The sequence below is a fragment of the Euprymna scolopes genome, chromosome 20 (genome assembly GCF_053919585.1).
Source record: "Euprymna scolopes isolate OS-2025 chromosome 20, ASM5391958v1, whole genome shotgun sequence".
NCBI lineage: Eukaryota > Metazoa > Mollusca > Cephalopoda > Sepiida > Sepiolidae > Euprymna > Euprymna scolopes.
Window position 1 is genome coordinate 33,698,036 of NC_136501.1, and position 24,993 is coordinate 33,723,028.

A 24,993-nucleotide genomic window follows, 5' to 3' on the forward strand; every position below is an offset into this window, starting at 1 on the left:
AAAAAGAAATTCATAATATAATACCATTTACGAGCGGTTATTCCTCTAGTATTCATATGCTATATTTTTTTTTCTCTCTTTTGTATTATTTTTCTGATGATCTCACCACCCAACTGCGAATATATTTTTAAGTTTTCTCATTTATTTATGTATTAATATATTTACGCATGGGAACTATTTAAGGAACTTACTCGATTTGTCACAGATTGCAGGGATCTTTCCTAGATTTTTTGCTTAGGATTTTCGTTAAGTAAATTTAACCTTCACGTTGATTGGCTGATTTTTTAGTACGAGTCAATGCAGTAGGCGTGGTTTACGGGTAACATTTCGGTAGTAAAATATTATTCATCTTATATTCTATAAAAGTAAGAATAGGTATGTATGAAAATATTTATCAACCTATATACTCATTAATTTTTAATCTACAGACTTGAAATTTGGCATATAACTCATTCAGACACGTGGGAAACTTTTTAATCAGTTTTCATCAGGAAAACGGGCTTTTAAGGGGTTACAATAGAATAAAATTAGTACGTGGAAGTCACCGGATTTTTTTTCTGTTTTCTGTTTCACGATTGCGCATGCGTAAATCGTTCACGTTACAGATTCTTAATGTTAAGTATAAGTTGGTTTGACAACAAGTTTTAAAGAGTGTGTCACGCTGGCCGTATGGTAATCGTACTTTTGGTTTGAATCTCAGCTCGAGTATTTTATCTTTAGTCTTAATTAAATGCCGTCGTTCTCACTTCTGCCAAACATTTAAAACCTGACACACATGCTTTGCCATTATTTTGTTTACATCTTCTTACCACATGTGAAGCGTTTTTATAAAATTTTATAGAATTAATTGTTTCATACCGGGGCCAAGTGAGATGGTGTTTTGGCTACTGATATAATCAGGATTATCAAGCCAGACAAAAATGGAAAGCAAGTTCATTCAGCGCTTTAGAAAAAGATGTATGGTCTTTTCGAAAACTTCTATTCATCACAGAAGCTGTGTGAAGTTGGTATACATTTAAGCACAGTTTACTGTAACATTTCTGACCTAAACATTTCGTCATCGCGAAACGTCACCTGCTCTGCGTCTTTTTCAAATTTCTCTGTTTTACTTTAATATAATGTGAATTTTAAGTTGATGCAAGTCCATATTCGTCCCATGAAAAAAAAAAAAAATCAAAATAAATATGAGGAAAAATCTTTCTGGCATATGTACTAGTGACGAAAGAAAAAAGATCATAGACGAAACCTCACGTAAATTAATGAGGTAGTTATATTAAAATAAAAATTTTTTTTTTATGCCTAACCGACAAGCTTTTGATACCATGTTTTTACAAGTTTTTGACAGAGAAGGGAGATAATTAAAAATAATTCAAACTTGTCAAATAGAAATCTATTTTTAACATCGGGAGGAGGCATTGGAAAAAGTCAAATTCATCACTGGTATCAACCTTATACATCATCATATCCACGAAGTTCTAAATCAAACTACTTGAAGAATGTATGCGATTTTTGCTGTATATTATTTTCGTTTCATCATTTAAAATTCTATTCTAGTGCAACAATGCCCTGGATGGCTTCAGCCGACTTTCTCAAAATAAAATTCATCAGCAGTTTCCAGTTCCAGACTAGTTAATTTTTTAAAGACATTAGATTGTGTAATGCTTCGCTGTTCCCTTTTCAAATAACAGCTCACATTCCGGATGCGCGTATTGAAATGCATGCCAAATGACGTCACCGGTAAAGAAAAAAAAACGATAATAATGAGAAAGAGCGTGTTAGAGAAAACGATCACATTAGAGACGTGGATGCCGTTCGAGAGTACGTTAGAAACGTGAGTGACGTCACAGCCGTAACGAGAAGTTACGCGTGGCGGGAAAACGAGGAAATAAATATGGTTGTTACAACGGGAAAAAAGTGAGTTGATGTCCTTTCCTATTCTTTGAAAATAAATAAGATTATTAAAAAAAACACTAACACTAAAGAATATACCTGAATTACGCACTTATCAAATTTTAGTAATTATAATAGTTGTCAGTTAAATATCACCACTGTTTAAGCTTTATTGCATACACCATTACAAGACGGAGTCATTTTGGGAATTGGGTTCATTAAAATTTAAACATTCAAAACGATTTTGGACATCAGCTGCTCTATTAGCTTAGAAATAAACTCATAATTAATGCGCCTGCGCTCCCAGTTGGTATTGGGGAAGTCATGTCATATTATGATTGATGGAAGTGAAAAACTAATCTTCTCTGCTGCGAGAAATGTTCCAAAACAGAACAAAATTATACACAGATGCGAGGTGAACAGTTCGTGGTAATTTTCGTTGTGAGAAAATTCTATAATTATACTTACGACCGAGAATAAACAATTGAATTGTCAATTATAGACCACGAGTTTTTGTTTGGACAGTTTAAAGAAGACATAACGTGTAAAACGTAGTTTTGGATATCAACACCCTAAAACAATCACCATTGTTTTATATACATACCTGATACCCAATGCAGCGTGTATGGCGGGAAATTTCTACCATTGAAGTAAGAGGAGTGAACTTACTGTGTATATGCTCATAGACATAGGAGATTTTTTTTACTTGTGAGTCAGCACTTATCAAGGCTCGAACACCACTCGAGGATAAGAGTTAATGAATGTAATGTGATGGTGTAATAACCGTTAATGGTATAAATTGGGTAGAGTTTGATTATTTATTTGGACGGCTGAACGAGAACTTGTTTACATTGGATTTGAAGGGTACCATGTTGTATTCAGCCGGGAAGCAGGACAGCGGAACAGTGTACCACAGGGGGGAAGATTCATCACATGTAGCGACAGTCAAGAAAAGCAGGAGAGTCCTGTTTAACAAGTCCGAGACTAAGTGTGACGATGGCTAAATGGTTAACTACACTGACTGAAATCTGGGTCTTCTGTGTTCAAATCCAGTTAGTTCTACAGAAACAGTTTAAGCAAATCCCCCATGACTTTGTAAACTAAATTCTGCTGTATTATTATTTAATCACTAGGAATAATCATACATGCCATCACCAAAGATTTCTCTTTGAGAACACCTCGTGATATTCTCTGGAGTCTGAGTGACAACAAGTTTCTTCCGATTCCCAGTACTTTCCACCCCTTTACATAACCTTTGCAGATGAATTTGCGTTATCGCAGTGGCCGTTTACCATTGATTTCTAGTTGGTAGTGACCATTGGTTTAAACAAGAATTCGGATGGCAATAAGCTTCTCGAAGGTCTCAGTCCTCTTTTGCACTCATCCTGCGAAGGTGTGGCTAGTGATCACTTACCTCGGTCTTTCTATCCTCCTTGATCCTTATTTATTTGGTATGGAGAAAGTTTATGGCAACACACGAAAAAACAAACGGGGGGGGGGGGCAGGACCGCAGTATGATTTTACTGTTTAGGTTTGTATAATTCCATGTGATGTTCCTTTGTGTTTTACATCTGCCGTAGTTTCTATATGTCCGGTTTGTTTCTTGTAGCGCAGGTGTATTGGCCTCTGCATTCAAGAGTTTTCCATATTATTTCAGTCATTTTCATTATTGTTATCCGCTGTATCTTCTTAGCTATCATAGTGATTCCAATCTCTCCCATTTTGTTTTCAAAGTTTTTTGTATTGTTGCTAGCGCTCCTATTGAGATATTATCTATCCCGAGTTATGCCGGCATGTTCAAAATTGTGAGTTTTGCTGTGCAGGTTGGTTAGTGCGAAAATATCTCAAAGAGTTAAGTGTTGACGTATGTCTAACGCTGTAGCCAGAGTCAACGGTGTCACTTGAAATGTCATTCGGTTTGTATAAAAGAAAACGTGGAAAGCAAGAAAGAGAAAGAGAAAGCATAAATAAAGAGAGGAAGATATCTTTTAGATCGCATTCAGTGCTGTCTGGCTTCCGATTTTGTGCAAAAAAAGAAGTGTCGGGTTAGACGCAATAATACGCTGTCGAAGAAAGAAGCACAAAAAAGAAGGGAGTCAATAATGTGATGCCCACCCCCAGTTCACTTGTAGACGAATAAAGTAATCAATGCCAGAAAGTCGTCAGATGTTCTTTTACATCATCGATCAGTGACGGGAAGAATCGGCCAGAGAACACCAAGAAACAGAAAAAAGGTATGGCGACTTTATAATCGTATATATATATATATACACATTGGATGTATCACGACCATATACATAGACATGCATAGATACACACGCACAAAGAGAAATCTCCTCCTCCACATAATGTCACACCATTATTATTATTATTATTATTATTATTGTTTGTATTTTTACAGTAAAACAAGTCAATTTAATAACGGACACAATTTTTCTAATTTGCTATGAACATTATTTGATAGAGAGATGTCACAGAATAGTCCATAAATCCCTTGCAATATTAAAAATGATTTTCTAAATAGTACTGTATTTTGCAGAAATCCCTTCTAGGCACGAGGAAAGGGGATTCCTTAAGAATCCTGATCTTTTAACTTCTTCAGCATTTAGCATTTTGTACACTAAACGACGACTTAATACAAATCAACTTTATATTAAAATACAAAATATATCTTCAGGTGTCTCACAATTTTCAGTCAGTTACAAAAAAACAGCACGAGATAAACTATTTACAATTGCCCAAGTGAATTTTTACGTTATATAAACATATGTCAACATTACATCTTTGTATGGTAATTTGTATAAAAATAAACAATTTCTAATTTAATATTTACAAATTGAAAAAATCGTAATCGGTAATTGTAATGTCCCAACACACACACACACGCGCACACACACACACACACACACACACACACACACACACACACACACACACACACACACACACACACACACACACATATATATGTATATGTGTGTGTATTTTTTAAAGTTCAATTATTCCCATGTTTCAGATCTGTTTCGTTAGCAATATTTAACAAATAGTATAAATGTAAAGTTCTTCTTGTGTATATTGTAAAATCAGATATATTGTAAATATTATAAGTGAATTTTTACGTTATATAAACATATGTCAACATTACATCTTTGTATGGCAATTTGTATAAAAATAAACAATTTCCAATTTAATATTTACAAATTGAAAATATCGTAATCGGTAATTGTAATGCCCCAACACACACACACACGCACACACACACACACACACACACACACACATATGTATATGTGTGTGTATTTTTTAAAGTTCAATTATTCACATGTTTCAGATCTGTTTCGTTAGCAAAATTTAACAAATAGTAAAAATGTAAAGTTCTTCTTGTGTATATTGTAAAATCAGATATATTGTAAATATGTATTCTCACTAATTAAATTCCTTAATTCATATAAATTTAAATAGGTTACTCTTACATATTATTTCATATATACTCCTAAAATAATCGACCTTCTCGCCACGGACCATTTTTATCTGTTTCACTCTTGAAAAAACTCGCGCAAGATGGGCGAAACATCGAGCATTTCAGTTTTCCTTTTTCAATTCTACATAATGCATACTTTTATGCACGTATATATATATATATATATATATATATATATATATATATATATATATATACTAGCGCGGGTACCCGGTGCTGTCCGGTGTTTGAAGGTGTGTGTGTGTAAGGAGGGGTAAAGTAAAGAATAAGCGAAGTAATAACCCTGTTTAAGTATTAAAAAAAAAAACGATGTTAAACTTCTTTAAAAAATCGGAAAAATCACAACAAAAAAAAAAACAGTGAACAAACGTAAAACAAAAAAGAAATCGGAAAAACAAAAAGCAAAAATAAGGGTAAAAAATGATGACCGTGTTCGGAGAAACAAAACCAAAGAACACAGCGAAAATCGAAAAAAAAATGGCATAAATAATCCTTCGATTCGGTTAAGTCCATGGTTCGTTTCACCCAGTAGAAAGCATAGAACGAAAGGGAACATTATAATTCCATTCCAGGTTTTTAAGCAAGTACAAAACAAAATAAAAAGGATATGATGTTTTATATGTTTAGTTTATAAAAAAAGAAATGGAAAGAATCATTTGTAAAAATGTTGGGGGAAAATGGTAATAAGCAACGTAAAAGTAAGCGTGGGATAAGAATTAATGTTTGTAGGAATGTCGCTATCGGTTAATTCTGTGACGCGGCGTTTCATCCAATAGGAATCATGGAACGGAAAGACACGGTAAAATTCCATTCCAGGTTTTTTAAGCACATAAGAAGTACAAAAAACCGAAATCGTAAATGTCCCTTGTGAACGATCCCGCAACAGTGTAATTGTTGACGGGGGTAGGAGGAATTAATTATAGAGAAAAAAAATTACTACTTCCATTGATTTTAACCGATTTTGGCAGTGAACTCTCAGCAGAAAAAATATAGGAATCTACGATTATCGAAGAAGTGGAGAGGTATTATGCCTATAACACACCTCAGATATTGTGCTGCAGTTTGTGCATATTACATTTGCATGGAATGTCTTGATTTTTAATCCTATTAAGGTCAAAGTCAGAGGGGAAAAATGAATTCATTTTATATATATATATAGGGATATATATATGGTTATTATTATTATTTATTTATTTATTTTATTATTATTATTATTATTATTGTTATTATTATTGTTGCTGTTGTTGTTGTTGTTTTTCTTATTATTTAACTCCTTGTTTAAGCATTGCAATACATCTAACTTTCAGTTTTATTTCAATATTAAATGTTATTAACCTCTGATTACTCTAACCGGCATATCGAGCTTCCAATTTTTGTGATGGATTCTAATTTAAAAACAATGCTTTATTCCCCTATATCTGCCACTGTATGTATGTATGTATGTATGTATGTATGTATGCATGTATGTATGTATGTTTGTATGTATGTGTATATAGGAGTGGGAATGTGTGTGAAAGAAGAAAGGGAGAAACATATCGACACACAGACGGACAGAGAAACGTTATACATAAAACGGCGCGAAACCCAAGAGGTTTGCACTTATATTTTAATATGGTTAGAACAAAAATAGAAAGAAATTAAATAAATAAAAATTAACATAAAACAGAATATTCTTCGTTTATTTTTAAAACAGCATATGTGTGTATATATCAATTAAGGAAAGATACTAGAATCTACAGTAAGCAGTTGAAAAAAGATTACTAAATGTGTGTGTGTGTGTGTGTGTATAGACAATCCAGACAAACAGCGTGTCCTTTCACACCGTCTCGTACCTAGAACAATATTAAATGTATGAGTCCAAGCTTTTGATGCGAAGATTCCACTTAGCTTATCGTCTACATCTGTTTATCAGTCTCCAGTTGCATATGTACATACGTCTATAAACGTGTGTGTGCGTATTCTGTGTGTGTACGGGTACGTGTAGAAGCATATGTTGTAGTGTGCGGGTGTACTTGCATGTATGTTTACATATGCGAGTGTGTTCGTGGGGTGCGTGTGTGTCCAATTCAAAGTTTTATGAAAGAGTTGGTTTTGAATAGAGGCCACACAAGTTTCTGGCCATTTCAAGTCAACAATGTTGGAAGAGTCATATTCAAATAGATCTTAACCTTATTGGCTATACCCGTGATCATCCTGCTGATAATCCTGCCCGCCGTACACTCATGTTTCCATCAATCACACTGAGGAAGACTGAAGGATCGGTCGAAAATATGTGCTTCGGAAAGAAACATTTTCTTTTTTTTTTTTTCAAAAGACTTTTTGTATTCCTACACGTCAACACATAGGAAATAAATACAAAAAAGATATAAACATTTATATATTTTTCGTATTTACTTTTTAATCACACACACATACACACACATACACATACACATACATATATATATATATGTACTCAGTATTAATAGAAAATTTGGTTTATAATAAATACAAAATTTGCATAAATATAAATATATTTAATTCGTATGTATTTTACTACTGGTCGACCTGATAGAATATATATATATATATATATATATATATATATATATATATATATATATATATATATATATATATATATATACAGGGTGGTCACAAAGTCTGGCTACATAATCTACATTTGACCAACCAACTCTGGTGTTCTGACTTCCTTACTCCTCCCATATCTCCCACCATCCCTCAAAGACGATCTGCCTTCTTTGAATCTCTTATGCCACTCAAAAACTGATGCTTGATTAATATAAGATAATCCAAATCCTGTAGATTATGTAGCCAGACTTTGTGACCACCCTGTATATATATATATATATATATATATATATATATATATATATATATATATATATATATATATATAATGAACTCTTCTCGTCGATTTTGACGTATGAGGTTCCGCCACTACAACAAAGTTGCTCGGAAATCCACACATGATTTGTTTATAGTGGTGAAGGCGTTGTGTAGAATCATCACACTTTTTGGTATTACTGCTAACCTCCGTCGGCGCAGATGACTATCACAGGACAGAGTATACAGTAGACCGCAGGTTTTTACATAAGAGTTTCCTTCTCCTAGATTCATGTCTTTAACGGAGATATATCTCTCCAAGTAAATTAATGCGCCTCCAGATACCAACCTGGGAATTTTTACGACAGGTAAATACAGCACCTAAACTTTCCAAATGGTCAACTATTTGGTACTGGCCAGGCTCATAGTTGCTTAACTTCGGTGATCTGGCGAGAACTGGTGTGTCAACGTGATTGGGCCGCAATATATATATATATATATATATATATATATATATATATATATATATATATATATAAAAGCGAAAATGCATGTATGTATGTATGTATATGTGTTCGCTTTTTCTGTGTGTCTACAAAAGGCTTTTTTCAGAGAAGAAGTCGCTCACTTCACAACTTTCTAAAACTGTTTATATCACGTATAAATCGTAATATCTCACAGTTAACAACGAAGCTCGCCTGTCTATTTAATTTGCTCGATTTCGGGAAGATAAATATTCAACATTTGTCGCTCGCCGCATGTGGGTTGGTCTTTTTCCTATAACATCTTGGGGGGGGGAGCGTTCAGCAGTAAATAAAATCCCGCAGTCAAACTTGACCTCATTAATTCATTAAAACGGGCACCTGCTAAATCCAAGTAATTAAATAAATTCAAACGTGTTTCCGTTAGCATGTCGCGGTGGGCCAATGGTTAACGTCGCACGTTTGTTTTTCACACTTTAATTTGCAACTTTGCCTCAAGGATTCGGGTTCAATCCTCATACTTACTTTTCTTTTTAACCCCCCCCCACACCCCCGGAGATTCCACACATGCCTCCAAACACCCGGGCAACGCCGGGTACCCTTCGCTAGCATAATATAAAGCTGAACGTCTGTCTGTGTGTGTGTGTGTGTGTGTGTCTGTTCACGAATAGGCTCCTATACGGGTGACTATTTTAAAAAACTGATTACATATAATGATAGAAGATGTATCGAGGATCAGGAATGGGTATGTTTGATCTGGCAGAACGGTGGTTCATAAAAATTGTGGGGTCTGCGTTCGCGCCTGGCCCCCAAAATATGGAAATAAAAAGTGCTGTTGAGCGTGGCGCAAGTTAAGTATTATCCAAAATCATCCTAAATCCTAAAAAATACTGTAAGTGCTTTGTTATTTCTTCTCTGATAAATTTCTTATTTGATTTTGTAAGTATGTGTATTTTAATTTATATATGCATTTGTCTTGTTTTCTCTGGTTAGCTTTTTAAATTCACCCCCCCAAGCAAAACTCAACCACGTTTCTCTTCCAGCTTAAATAATTCCACGCTCTGTAACTAAGGCTAGAGTTAAAATAGCGTTAGGCAGGATAAATTTTCCGAAATTAGCACAAACGTGGATTTATTTTTTCTACCGTAGACGTTAGAAGAACTTTATTATAGTAATATACTTAATATCTACAATTACCCTATGCTCGCTTGTATTAATAAAGAGGCCTCGTTGATATCTCTACCAAACCTCTGGATATAGCTTGTAATTAACTGTTACTGTAACTGTAACTGAAATCTACAGTGATATTAGCTGCGTCACTAGGACTTTTTTCTGAATAGATACGATGTTTTGTCCCCAACCTTAATGACTGCCTAAAAATATGAATTGAGAATCACGACGAAATAATTGTCTCTCTTTACCCCAAAGACGAAATGTCTAACCTGCATGCAAAATAGGGGAAAAGAAGGGAAGATTTTATTCCTTTCTCCCAAGCTAAATCAATACCGTAAACTCTAAACCCAAATGAAACTTTACTGTATTCTGTAAGTTAATAACCCCGATCCTTGAAAGCTAACAATCTGCCCCCCTCTAGCTGCCACTAAAACCCTACATTAAACATACGCCTTAGTAGTGGAATCCTTAGCCTCAAGCTCCTAACTTTCACATGCTAACCGCCTAACAGTCATCACTAAACATCTATACATTTCTACATCTCACATGCTTTAGAGTTCATTCCTATCCAGTTTGGTACTTACCAGCCAAAAGTATGCACTCAGATGCAAAGCGATCTTCATTACATAACAACTGCCTCTTCCTAGATGGTTTTGCAACGAACAATACTAAACCAAATCCGATACACCCTGTCATGCAAAACGCTCGATGACTCTTAAATGAAAACCGAAATTATGTCCCCTCAATAGTAGAACCACTGACACAACTTCTATCTATTTGCATCCACTGAAAACTTTCCCAAATATCTATTTACTTAATTATACATACGGAATACGCCATGTCTTAAAATGTATCTCCAGTTACACCCTAAGTGTACTGCACCTACACCTTAACCTTAACCTTCGTAAATCTAAATATACAGTGACTGGACAAAATTCTTAGCTCAATTCCTAATACCCACTCAAACTATAACGTTATCCTGAACCTAAACTAACATGAAGTTAAAAAAAATGGAAAAACCTAAAGGTAAAAGTCTTAATCCACACTAACGCTTTTCTAACAAGCCTCTCCACAAAACTGCTTACACTGCATGCCCCTAAATCACTTTGAGGAGTGTAACTATTCATTAGATATATAACCTCTACAAACTAGCCCTGTAAGATTAACTATCCACGCGGGGTCGCAGAAATACCTGAGTTAGGACCCAGACGCGGAGCAAACCCTCTCAGGGCTGATGGACCCAGTAGATCTTCCAAGATCACCCGTCTAGGAGAAGGAAAACTCTGAAACTAAACCAAAGGGGAGGGAGGCCACTCCAGTCCTGGATGACAACCTTCCTAGAGCTGGTGACTCAAACAAATTACCGGTCTGCAAACCTGAATTGCTTAAGGAGTAGATAGGCTGTGTCTATCGCCGGCTTCCATACTCCTTCTTTGCCTATTAGTCAGGCGCAGAGACACTATCACAAATGAATCGACTAAACACTTAGTGGTAGATCTTGTTTCTTGTCTAGGGCAATGAATGCCGTTCCCCCACTCCCGACACATCCTACCCCTCAAAACTGGGCCCTTGGGAGTGCTTGAGTACCACACATGCCTGTGCAATTAGGTTGGGGTGATCTGCTTCTGATGGGCTTAGGGTACCGGATTGACAGTTCCTGGCTGCTATTTCTTTGGTAGCGCTTAGAGCGGCTGCTCCATGAACAGTTGTATAATATCGGGTTGTTTGTAGTGCCATGTCGCGCATGGAAAGGGACCCTGCAATAATCCCCGATGGGCTTTCCTGGGGCCACAGTCCTAGTTGAAGAAAGGTCAGCTAATGGTCTACTTGTGTTGCATGTCTGATACCCTGCATAACCTCTTGTTCAGCTCCCTTTCACCTAACTGAAACTCTTTAAAAACATGATGACAGTACAATAAAAAAAATAAGCTTAAAGCAGGCCTAGGGACAAACAAATCCAACTTGCCTCCTCCCTTGAGGCTTGCGTTCCTTAACATCCGTGAGCTTAGAACTAATTTAGCTGATGTTGAAGCATTTCTCCTAACAAATACCCCGGATATCTTAGCACTAAGCGAGACTAACCTACACTCCTCCATCCACTCTAACTACTTTAACATGCCTGGCTATCTCCCACTCTGCCGTAAGGACTCTGACAGACATATGCCCGGACTTGGAGTCTACATTCGTAACACCCTCCCCCTGACTAAAGAAACAAACCTAGAAACGGACGATCAAGCCTTTATGTGCTTTAGACTAAATATACAACATAACATTAGCTACTTGTATTTTCTCTACCGCTCTCCTTCGACCCAGGACGGCACCATAATAAACAACGTCTCTGACAGCATAGACACAGCACTTTCCCTCGACACTAGCGCACAAGTACATGTATTTGGTGACTTTATTGTTCACCACAAAAACTGTCTTGGATTCTCTACTCACACAGATACAACGGGCAGCTCAACACATAGTTTCGTTATATCTATCACAAATGGTTACGTTTCAAACCCGTTTCCCTGACCAGCAAGAATAACACGCATCACTTCTAGATCTGTTTCTGACTACAGTTCCCGAGGATTGCATAACAAATGCTGAGAGCCCACTCGGGGACGCTGACCATGCAGTGATAATTGTAGAAATCGCCCTAAATTCTAGACCCAAACTGAAGAGCCAGTGCTCAAAACAACGAGATATTATAAAAAGGCTGACTGGGAAGCCATCAGAGATCTTATCAGAGCTGCCCCATGGGGAAATATTGTTTCTCTTCCTGCTGAACAGTGCGCAAATGAGACCACTGAATGGTTCAAAACAGCAATTGAAGCACATGTTCTCATGCGGAAATTTTATAGCAAGCCCCACTCTCCCCAATAGTTTACTTCGACTTGCGCTACTGCTATTGCTTAAAGGCAGCATGCATACCGCAGATTTAACCGACATAAGTCCATTTCAAACAAACAGAAGTATATAGAAGCTAGAAGTAACGTTAAGAAAGAAATAGCGACAGCTAAGAGAGAATTTACTGAAACCACTAAAAACGCATCGAAGCACAAAAATTAGGAAATCGTGACTTCTGGAAAATCTACAATAGTGTAGTAAATAATGGGCAATCAACAATTCCCCCACAAACCAACAATCACGAGGTTGTTTGCTCAGCAACTGAGAAGGCTAATATGCTTGCCAGCCGGTTTGCCTCGAACTCCACACTGGACCTTTCCAACCACCCCCTGCCTGACTTTCCTTTGCGGACAGACGCCACGCCAGACGATCTAAAAATCACCCCTACTCAGGTATACGCTATCATAAAAAACCTTGACACTTCAAAAGCATGTGGACCTAATCTCATCCCAGCTGTGCTATTAAAAAGTGCTCAACTGAAGTAGCTTCAGTTCTCTCCAAACTCTACAACAAATGCCTTAATGAATCATGCTTTCCGGGCTGTTGGAAAACTGCTTCTGTGGTACCAGTATTCAAGAATTCTGGCGAAAGAACTGACCCATTAAATTATCGCCCATTAGGCTCCTCCCACTTTTCGCCAAAATATTGGAGACCATAATTAACCATGCTCTAGTCCGGCACCTTACAGATGCTAAACTTCTGACTGACAAACAATATGAATTTAGACAAGCCCGTTCGGCAGCTGACATCCTCACTGTAATCTCTGAACGTATATACCATTCACTGGACAAAGCGAGGGAGGGAAGAACGGTAGCTCTAGATATATCTAAGGCTTTTGACAGGGTATGGCATGAGGGCCTCCTCAGAAAAAATAATCATACGGTATCACTGGTAGAATACTTAGCATAATTAAATCCTTCTTAGATAAGAGAAAAATCCAGGTTGTCCTCGACGGTCGTACATCTAAACAGTGTGATATAATTGCGGGAGTGCCTCAGTGGTCTATCCTTGGATCTCTATTGTTCCTAATATTTATCAATGACCTCCCCGACAAAACTATCTCTGAGATGTGTATATATGCTGATGACACCACGCTCTATAACAGGCATGACAGGAAAGCAAATGAACACATAACTAAAGAAATGGCAAAAACACTAGAGGATGACCTCCAATCTGTAGTGGAATGGGGACATAAATGGATGGTCACATTCAATGCTGCCAAGACTAAACTGGTTTCCTTCAATAATTACAAGAAACCTTCTCTGCCACCAATACCAATGGTCAGTGACTCCCTGTCTGAGAGTACATCTTTCAAACTGCTTGGCCTAACGTTCACAGGAAACATGAGTTGGAACAATTATATTGAAAATATTGCCAGGGCCGCTGCGAAAAAGGTAGGCTCTCTCTACCGTGCTAGAAAACTACTGACACCTGAAAGTATCCTGTACCTCTATAAGGCCACCATTCGCCCATGTATGGAGTATTATTGTCACATTTGGGCTGGTGCATCTGCTGCTAATCTCTCGCTCCTAAACAAAGTTCAAAAGAGAGTCACCAATCTGATAGGCCCTGAACTGGCATCTAAGCTTCTGCCTCTGTCCCATCGACGAAAAGTTGCATCGTTCTGCCTGTTCTACAAGTATTTTAATGGTGAATGCTCTGACGAACTTCAGACACTTGTGCCCCCACGACGTAGACACCCCCGACAAACCCGACAGGCAGCTAAATCCCACCCCCACACTGTAGAGATCCCTAGATGTAAAAGATCTTTCTACTCCAGTAGTTTCTTCTCCAGAACCGCTAGACTCTGGAATTCCATTCCAGGTCCCTGCTTCCCCAACTGGACTAATATGCAGAAGTCCAAGTGTAACGTGAACCGACACCTGCCCAAATCCCAACATAGTGTCCCAGTAGTTGCTGCCCCTGACAGTAGCCCCTACACCAAAGTGGCAATGTGCCTTGTTTGAGGTGAAAATGTAATAAAAAAATCTATTTGCCTAAGTATACTTTGATAAATATGTTACAGTTTGAAGAAATATGGTACAATAAAATTATGGGGTGTTCGTTCGCGCCTGACCTCCATAGAATGGAAATATGTCACAAAGTTTAACAAGGTTTTTTAATATAGATGCACAGAATATTGTGATAAGTGTTTCAGTGTTGGGTTTATCTATTTTATTTTTACTTTCATCATGTTTTGCTTTGGTTTTGATACCCCCAAATTAGAAGCTATCTCTTTACAACCGTTCCTTTTCATAACCTATCATACTTTCATAAATTAGTAGAGTCCATTTTCTGTAGGCTGTTTTTAACCCATCAACGACGGGTACATTTGCTAGTATATATATATATATATATATATATATATATATATATATATATATATATATATATATATATTCTTGTTTTATAGATATAACAGCGAACATATTTTGATTGTAATAGGGTATCTTCTAATTCTCACTAAAACTGTCTTGTAATCACAATGTTCAACATCGATCATATCTCTTTCATTTTCAATCCATTAATTTTGAATTCGACCTTTTTCTAGAAATCGACCGATGAGAATCGATAAAAGCTTAATAAGCTGATCTTCTTCCGAAAGTATGTTACGAATCGTAGATGAAATCGTCTGATTTTTTTGTTGTTGCTTGTCTATCGCGATTATCATGTCAGAAAAGGCGGACATCCTGAATAAAATGCGAATAATAAAGACTATCAGCAAAGACTAATGGATAAAGCGTGTCACAGCGGTCTGTTATCAGCTTGTACAATGGCAACTATGGAGGATAACAAAAGCGTGTTTTCTGTGTCGATGTGTGTACTTGTTTGAAGGGCTGCCATATTGAATTGACTTTTATAGCGCGAAGTTTGGTAAGAAGATTGAAACGATGGCGTGGATGGTGCGTATTCAGTGATAAAATCTTTCATGTTGAAAAGTCGTCAATGAAATAATGCAAATAAAAGGTAATGCGACAAATATCAATACGTTAAAAGAAAGGCTAGAATTCAAATTTCAAATAATCGCAAGAGAACAGAAAAAGAAAACCTGAGATGTTAGTGAAGGTACAATATATTACTTTACCTTTTTACTTAACAGTATTGACAGAATATATATATATATATATATATATATATATATATATATATATATACATATACATACATATATATATATACATATACATATACATATATATATATATACACAATGTATATTATTTATATTATATACTAACCTGGGTGCCCAGCGTTGCCCGGGTGTTTGAAAGTGTGTCCTGAGCAAATGAAAAATAAGTGGTAGTAGGCAGGCAGGCAGGCTCGAACCCGGGGTAAAAAAACGTGAAAAAAATGTGATGTCTTTGCCGTTGTGCCTATCGGTAAAACCGGAAGGCTAGTCAATCGAAAAGAGGGCATGACTTTCGAATATATTGGTGAAAAAAGCGACCCTCCTTACGGAAAAATGCCCAGTTAATGGTGAAGGGTATTTTGTGGACGTTCAGTGTGAATGAAGACCCATGATATAATTTTAGCGTTTTTGTTAAAACTGTAAAAGTATTTATCTAAGTAATCTGGTTAATGCAGAGTCAGAATATATCTGGTTATTACAGTTAATCTCCGATATATTTATAGAAGTCTGTGGCATATTTTCATTATATGGTCGCCCTGCGCGAACAGACACCACACGATATCATTTTACCATCTTTAGACAGATAAGGTATTACTCTTGGGTCCTAGCCAGAAGACAAAAATGTATATTTTAGTTTCACCTACGGTCCAAATGCGACATCATTTCTCTATTTAAAATTTTTTTCACATTGCGTTTTTCGGTGATCGGGAGATCCTATTTATTAAAAAAGGGTAGAAGTTAATAACATTTTAATTCCCGTAGTATGTTATCACCCCTGCCCCCCCTTTTCATAAATAAGATCTCTCTATCGAATAGTTTAGTCTGGAAACCATGACACACGTACGTACTACATTAAAGGTACGACGGTGCCATCAGCTGGAAAATATCATTCAGCCCCCTAGCCCTAGTCGTTAATCAGCGCTCAGCTTTCGTCATTACTGCATGAGCTGTCGCCAGGTTTATGAAAAGGCTAAAAATTAAGCTATAATAAAATAAATATGTATGCATGTTCAGAAATCAGTCAATTTATTCTTGCCAATCTCAAGTATTTTTCGATTTTGTTTCCTTATAAGATATTTTTGCAGGCTCTAAACCAAATCGAAAGTGTTTCCGATGGTTCAAATACCGTATATATCAAGTTTCAAGTCTGTAGACCAAATATTCAGAGAGACGTGTGATAGAGAATTCTCGCACATGCACAAGTAAGCAAGTAAGATCACTTATATATATATATATATATATATATATATATATATATATATTACAGTGTCGGCAAAAAGAAAGTCCGCACTTGTAATTTTTTCCAAAACTGCAAATTTAAGCAAAATCTAATGTAACTGCTTAAACAACCTATACCTAATTTTATTTGCCTTTTATTCCTCTATTATTTTACCTGTTTATATTTGACATTCAATTGAAATATTCTAGTGTTCATGTCAATTTAAAAAAATAACTTCAAATTGAGGAGGCAATAAGAAACTCCGCAGCAACAAATTCGCTTAAAACCAGCTTAAATTATCGCCCCTATATCAGTTTCAAATATCCACCAATAGACACAAAAGCATCTCTAATCGTAATTGTTGCTGTTCCAAGTTATACAACGTAACATTTAGTCCATATGCCACGACCTTCTCTTAATGATCGTCAGGAGCTCATTAATCTCCACCTTTCTGGTTTATCTAATCGAGAAATCGGCCGCATATTGAAATGTGATGAGAAAACGGCACAAAAGACTGTGCAAAAGTACCAAAACACCGGTAGTGTTCGTGATGCTCCTAAATCTGGCCGTACTGGAGTTACTTCTAACAGGATAGACAATGCTATCAAGATTCGCAGCTTAAGAAAAAGATTTGAAACGGTTCCCCAAATCCAACAAGAGTGGAATCTTGTTAAAAAGTGCTCTCTTTCTACTGTCAATAACATATTAAAGAAATTTAATTTGAGAAAATATGTTGCAAGACGCAAGCCAATGATTCTGCAAAGAACAGAAAGCGTCGTATGGACTTCGTCAGATCCAATGAAGATCATGACTCTTCATAGCGACCAAAGCAAATTTACTAGGCTAACACGTGAATGAACTGAGATCAAAGCTCTTTATGTATCTCTCTTCCCCTCTCTCTACCATTCTCTCTCTATCTCTCTATCTCTCTCTCTCTCTATCTATCTATCGGCTGGATTGCCAACCCTATATCAAGCAAAAGAGGATAAAGTGGATGCCACCGTTATTACAGTGAACGTTTTTACAATTAAACAAATGAAAAAGTTAAGAGTTTGTAATAAAAACAAATTAGAGTTTGAAATAAAAATATAATGGTTTAATAAAATTTCAAGATGTGTTTTTAATGGTTAAAAATGCTGTTTCAAGAATTCAAGAAAAAATAAGGAGAGAAATGAAATTAAGATCTAAAAGATATGATATCCTAAAAGTTATGATAAACAAAAACTAATAGCGATAAAATTCTGTTTATTATTTATTTCTGGAAAAGTATTTTATCCGTGATTTAAGAATGTTCTGTTTTTTGTTTATTTGCGAAAATATTTTACTTTTAAAATATAAGAAATTATTATTTTCAAATTGGTAACTTAGATTACTTAAGTTATATTATTCATTTGTTTACCTGGTAAAAACGTTCTATATACGAGTTACGTTCAGGCCTTTGAAATAACGATCTCTATCATTCTCTCTCTCTCTCTCTCTGACTCTCTTTATGTGTAGCTCTCTCTGTAGATGTGTGTGTGTGTCTCTCTCTCTCTCTCTCTGTATATATATATATATATATATATGTGTGTGTGTGTGTGTGCGTGTGTGTGCGTGTTTTTGTATGGGTTTGTGCCTAGCTAAGTGTGCTGGTGTGCCGCATAAGGGCGAAACCCTAAAAAAAACGGCTCTGGTTCACGTTGTAAAGAAGTTTATTTCAACCTCTTAACTTAATTTATTAATTTTTTTACCTGCGCAAAATTTCTGTGTACGAGTTACGCTCGGACCTTTGAAATAACGGTCTCCGTCTTTCTCTCAATCTATGTATAACTTTCTCTGTGCGTGCGTGTATGTGAGTGTGCGTGCTTGCGTTTGTGTGCGTGTGTTTAACTATGTGTGCCGAAGAATGTAAAAAAAAAAAAAATAATGGATTTCTTTCACGTTGTAAGGATTGCAAGATGAGTAGTGTGTGCACATGTTAGTTGAAAAAGTAATGTGGGTTCGTTTATTTACGAGTAGTCGTATTCCGGAATTAGGGATCTGTTTACTCTTAGCCAATGAGATTTGCCCGATGTTTGTACGGGAGAAAGTATTATTTTTCTCACGTGAAAAGAAAAGGTAATGATATGTGGATGAGTCCGCAAGGCAGTTACGTAAGCAGACTGGATGGTATATGCATAATGCGAATAATATTTCCCGGTGTTGAGTGGGGTCGGTGGGAGTCCTTTTTTAATGAGGGAAAATTTACTTCCTCTGTAGGTCTTGACGATAGTATTGATGGCGTTCCTAGGATGGATTATAGCATTTTATTATAACGAATAAATATGTATGAAACAACATTCTACAGTTACATAAGATGGTGGATAATAATTTAGACATATTCAATTTGTATATGACACCTGTTATTGCGAACCTATGGTAATTTGGTACAGAGGGGAATTTCTGCAATCCAAAACTATAAAATAGTCAAAAAATTGAAGAAGGTGCTCAATACTATTGCAGAGCAATATACATTTTTTTTTATTTTATTACCATTTTATCTGTTTAGTTACACATGTTTCTGTTACCGAATTTACCGCATTTGGCAACAGAAATATGTTTAACTAGACAGATAAAATAGTAATAAAATAATATATATATATATATCTACACACACATACACACACACATATATATATATATATTTATATATATATAAACAGGTCCAAGTGCTAGAATGCTTGGATCCTAAATTCTATGTTATAGAGGATGTAGCAACTATGCATGAATAAAATTAAGTATAAAAATAATAGTCATCCAATAAAGAAACATAAAAATGAATAATTAATTAAGGAACGCTCGTTTTTCAAATGAATATGAAAAAAAGTTTCTTTTATGAAGTCGCTCAAATATTCATGAGTGAGTACATTAAGATGTTCGTTTCACGAATTTTTAAATAGAACAAGTAGCCTTCTAGTATCAATGTCAGAGCGATAAAAACACAACGTTATAGGTATAGATATTATATATCTATTATATAAATATGTTTCATATTATTATAGTATACATTATGATATCATATATATATTTACTTATAATGCCATCAAACTTCCAGTATATTTATATAATACCATCAAGCTTTTAATATTATATATATGCGCGCGTGTGTGTATATAAGAACACAAATTTAAGACTGTAAATTATATTTTACATGAACTCATTGTTTGACAGGATATTCAAATAAGAAATATAAAAAATTCCCAGGAAATGTTTATATATCTTATTTGAATATCCTGTCGAACAATAAATTCATATAAAATATAGATATATTTTAGTCTTGAATCTGTGTTCTTCTATAACAAACTCTATTTCCTATTATGGTTGCATTGAGCTGTTTATTTGATGGGATTACTATATAAATGTTAATATTTATATTCACTTTAAGTTTACAGAATAATTTTTGGCTCATAAACTTAATTTTTACTTCCTGACATATATATTACCTGATATAAGCAAAGGTAAACTTTAATCATATAAATACCAGTATTTATATATAGATATATCCCAACCAAATAAAAACGTTCAATACACACATAATATAGAGTAGAACTTATTATAAGAGAAAGAAAATTAAAACTGTAAGTTGAAATTTACAAAAAAAAAAATTATTGTTCGACTGAATACGCCCCAAAACAATTTACAAAGTCCTTATTCGGCGAAGTTTCAAAGAATGCTATTCTTACTATTCTTCTCATCAGATGACAAAAAGAAATCAGCAGATTATATTTGTAGCAATTCTAGTATTTGCTGGTTACGACATTAAATGAAATCGGGATTTATTATAGTGATAAATTGCAAAGATGTATATATCCTTTAAAAACAACGAGTAAAAAAATGTAGGAAATGTAGAAAAATATTAAAAACAAACCGGGCATAAAATTGCAGTTTGCATGAAGATTCTTTCAAAGGTAATCTGAAAGGCAAAAGTAATTCTTTAGAAAGAATCAGATCCAAATTTAAATCCAGTTGAGAACAATTAGTCCGGTTGGAAAATGTTCAACGCAGCTGAGATTCATGGAAATTGGTTTTGTGGTTAGTGCAGCAGTCCATAGATAGGTTGATCTCCAGTTGAGTGGAGTCGAGAAATTAAATGGACAGAAAAACCAACATCTTACTAGCGATAGCTGACATGTTGGTTTTTCTATCCATCTAAAAGCCAACTTTGCTATCTATCGAATGAGTAAAACAATTTCTTCTGCTCATTTTTATGATTTCCTATCTCTGACATATTGTCGAGATACGTAGCTCTCACTCAATATTTATTTGGAAACTTCTACTCTAATTACTTTATTATTACGCGGACATTTACCATTTTAACTCTATTTTTACACACATTGCTAGAGCTAGACAGTTTCGTGTATTTCTTATAAGACTCGATCCGATGACTGGAGTTTTCATCAGTTTGAAAATATTTCATTCAAACAGTCTGAAAGGCAACGGATATCGTATTCTTTAAGTCGTCTTTCGTGTCAAATTATTATATTTCCAATTTTATCGCAACCCAAACTCGTCGGCTGTGTTATTCGTATAGTTTTTACCTTATAGCGTGACGTTAGACATCGTCCAAATATGGAGCATCTGATCGGCAACCATTTTGCTTACTTATCCAATTATAATCAGCAAATTTAATACACATTATAGCTTATCGATCAGATATCGATTATTGTTGTTTTTTTTTAAATAAATTAGTTATGTATCCTTTTATTTAGATGTGAATACCGACGCTTTCACACTTTACTTCATAAACTCTCTTTTTTTTCTTTCTCTCTCTCTCCCTCTCTCCATCTCTCTCTCTCTCTCTCTCTCTATATATATATATATTTATATATGTGTTTTATGTTTTATTAACGATTTTATTACCATGTTTACGACTCAGCAGCCTCGTCAAGGTTTGACGAGGCTTCTGGATCGTAAAAATGGTCCAGCATCCGAAACATATGTAACTGAACAGATAAAATGGTAATAAAAAATAAAACACATATTTGCTATGCAATAGTATTGAGCACTGTCTTCAGGTTGTTAATAATTACAAATTTTACTATATATATATATATATATATATATATATATATATATATATATATATATATACGATTATTTATATAAAATGAACATTGTATGTGTGTGTGTGAGTTCGTTCCCTAAAAACTCAGCATATTTTTTATTAAATTTCACACAAATGTACTTTATGTACATGACAGTATTCTTAGGTAGGTCCAGTATCTGAATGTCTTCGATAAGTATCGATAATCGATAATCAATAATCGAAATTATCTGATGAAAGAAGAAACAGGTGATTTGACCATACATAACACCTCATACAGTCTAACATCACAAGTGAATTTGAATAGTTTTATTTCCGCACAAGACGAAAGCGCAGGCATATAAAGTCAACAGTAGGTTTTCTACTATGGCAGGGGCGCGGTCGAAGTGAAGTTTTCTGCTTAAAGCACAATTGGGCCCTGATACTTGACTTTTTCATTTTAAACTTTAATTCAAGCCTTTATATATATAAATTATAAAAACAACAGTAAATTCTCTACAGTGCAATGTAGACTAACAGAGATTGTGGGCGAAGTCTCTGCTGGAATATAGGTAAGTTCGTTCTGGTGCGGTTTATCCAATCCATCAATCAATTTGAATATACAAATGTGCGATATCATCGGTTTCTATGACAATATTTAAATATTGGAAACATGGAACATTCGTTGACGTTCACTGAATCCCGGGCAACGTCGGGTCTACCTGTTTGTTTGAAATAATAGTATATCAAAACTTTTAACTTATTTATCTTGTATTGTGTAACAGGCATGTAGCACATTATGCGAGGCCGTAACTGTCCCATATAAACAACACTTCCAAATTATAAATGTATGGAATGTCTGAGAACATGCCTAGGTTAATGAGGCTTTGGTTGTTTTTATGTATATTCTTTGTGATGATGAGCTGCTTGTATTAGAATGAAAATTAAATAAAAACATGTGCGCAGAGAACTATGTATAAAATTATCAGCACGGTCTGAAACAATTGAACGCTTGTATAGGAAATAAACTGAACCAGTTTATACGTGCAAAAAAAAGAGTGTTCCTAGTTATCGGATAACATTAAAAAATATATTATGACTCTAGTATTGCACTATCGAGATATTTTAAGTGATGTTTGTGTTGTTTATATTCATACTTGAATACAATATACATAATGGTATACATACAATAATATATATATATATATATATATATATATATATATATATATATATATATATATATATATATATATATATATGATGGCGTCACACAAAAAAAACAGGTCCTGAATATAACCTTAAACTATATCCGATGGTGAGGTCGCAACTTGCGGGCTTTGGGGAGTGTGGAGCTACCCTTTAATTGCCATTGCCCCCAGGTCCACTCTGACCCGTTAGGGTCTCAACTATGGGTTATATAAAAAAAACCCAAATATATTCTATTAAGAAATTTTTCTTCAAAATCACTGGATTCGGTATTAAATAACATGAAAAGTGTTTATATGCCGTAAAACAAAAAACAACCAACAAACAAAACACCCGCTTCCAATTTATCATCAGCCAATACGAACGTAGAGAGGCTCAGAAAACTGTCATGAAAACACTCATGCCATCGCGCAATCTAACCGGACATAACGAAACAAAATTACGATTTTTGAAACTTTTCTTCACAGTTTTGATATTATTCTCACAACGTTTCAACCAATGTAACCTTCGACCTTCTTCATGTAAGTTTGGTCCAACTCTGGACTATTTATATCTAATTTGTGAATCTATACGATATTTCGAACTGAACCCCTTACTAAATCCACGGAATAGATTGTTCCCGTTCCGTCAGCCATGGCAGAGTAGAAGTTTGAAGTAATATTCTTACTTTATTCTTAATTGCTATCGACTATTTAGTCAGAATTTAGACACAGATTCTACTAAGATCATTGAAGTTAAGTGTCGTTGAGCATGGTTAGTAAAAAATGGGTGACCATTGGTGAATACCAGGCGTTGTATGTAGGAACACGCCGACGCTTCCGTGCATGATAAAATTACGCAATCCCTAAACTGACGTTATTGTTCCTAACCGGGATATACATGTGACTGGTAAATAGATTATTCCCTAGAAACCTCCCTTTTCATCTCAACTCGCTGGGATTGAATGTCAAGCTTCAAACAAGGGGGAGGTAATGAGAACTAAACTTTACAACCCCTGTCGACTGTCACTTATATCTGGTTATCACTTAACATTTTATCCGTGGCGCCATGTCTCTAAAGCATGCACATTACCCATCATCACATAAAAGATACAGTAGATACATAATGGTATCAAAACGAAAGCATGCAAGGCTTTAAAAATCGTTTCTGTGTCAACTATGTTCATGTAAAGTGGAATAAAACAAACACGAAATCACATTTTCTCATTGTTCTCGAAACTGCGTCGCTAAATTTTTTGTTTTATTAATGAAAAAATATGTTCTTTGTTGAATAAACTGAAATTATTATTGGCATGAAAATTTGACAAAATGGCGATTTCAACTCGAATACTTCGTTCGTTGGTTTTGTTATACATTTTTTCTACGTCACGCGTTATCTCTTACAATTCTAAGCGCTCAGTTCAAAGAAAAATCATGATATTATCAAATGAAATAAAACAACTTTCAAAATCTTACAATAACGTGTGTTCGATGACAACGGACTGTTTTAAAGAAAACGAATTTTTCATACTTTGTTCATTTCTTTCTGTGTAGACACGTCTCATACATACTTACATATAAACACACACACGCACACATATATATTATATATATAATATATCTATATATCTATATATATCTATATATATTGCACCTTTAATTTCATTAT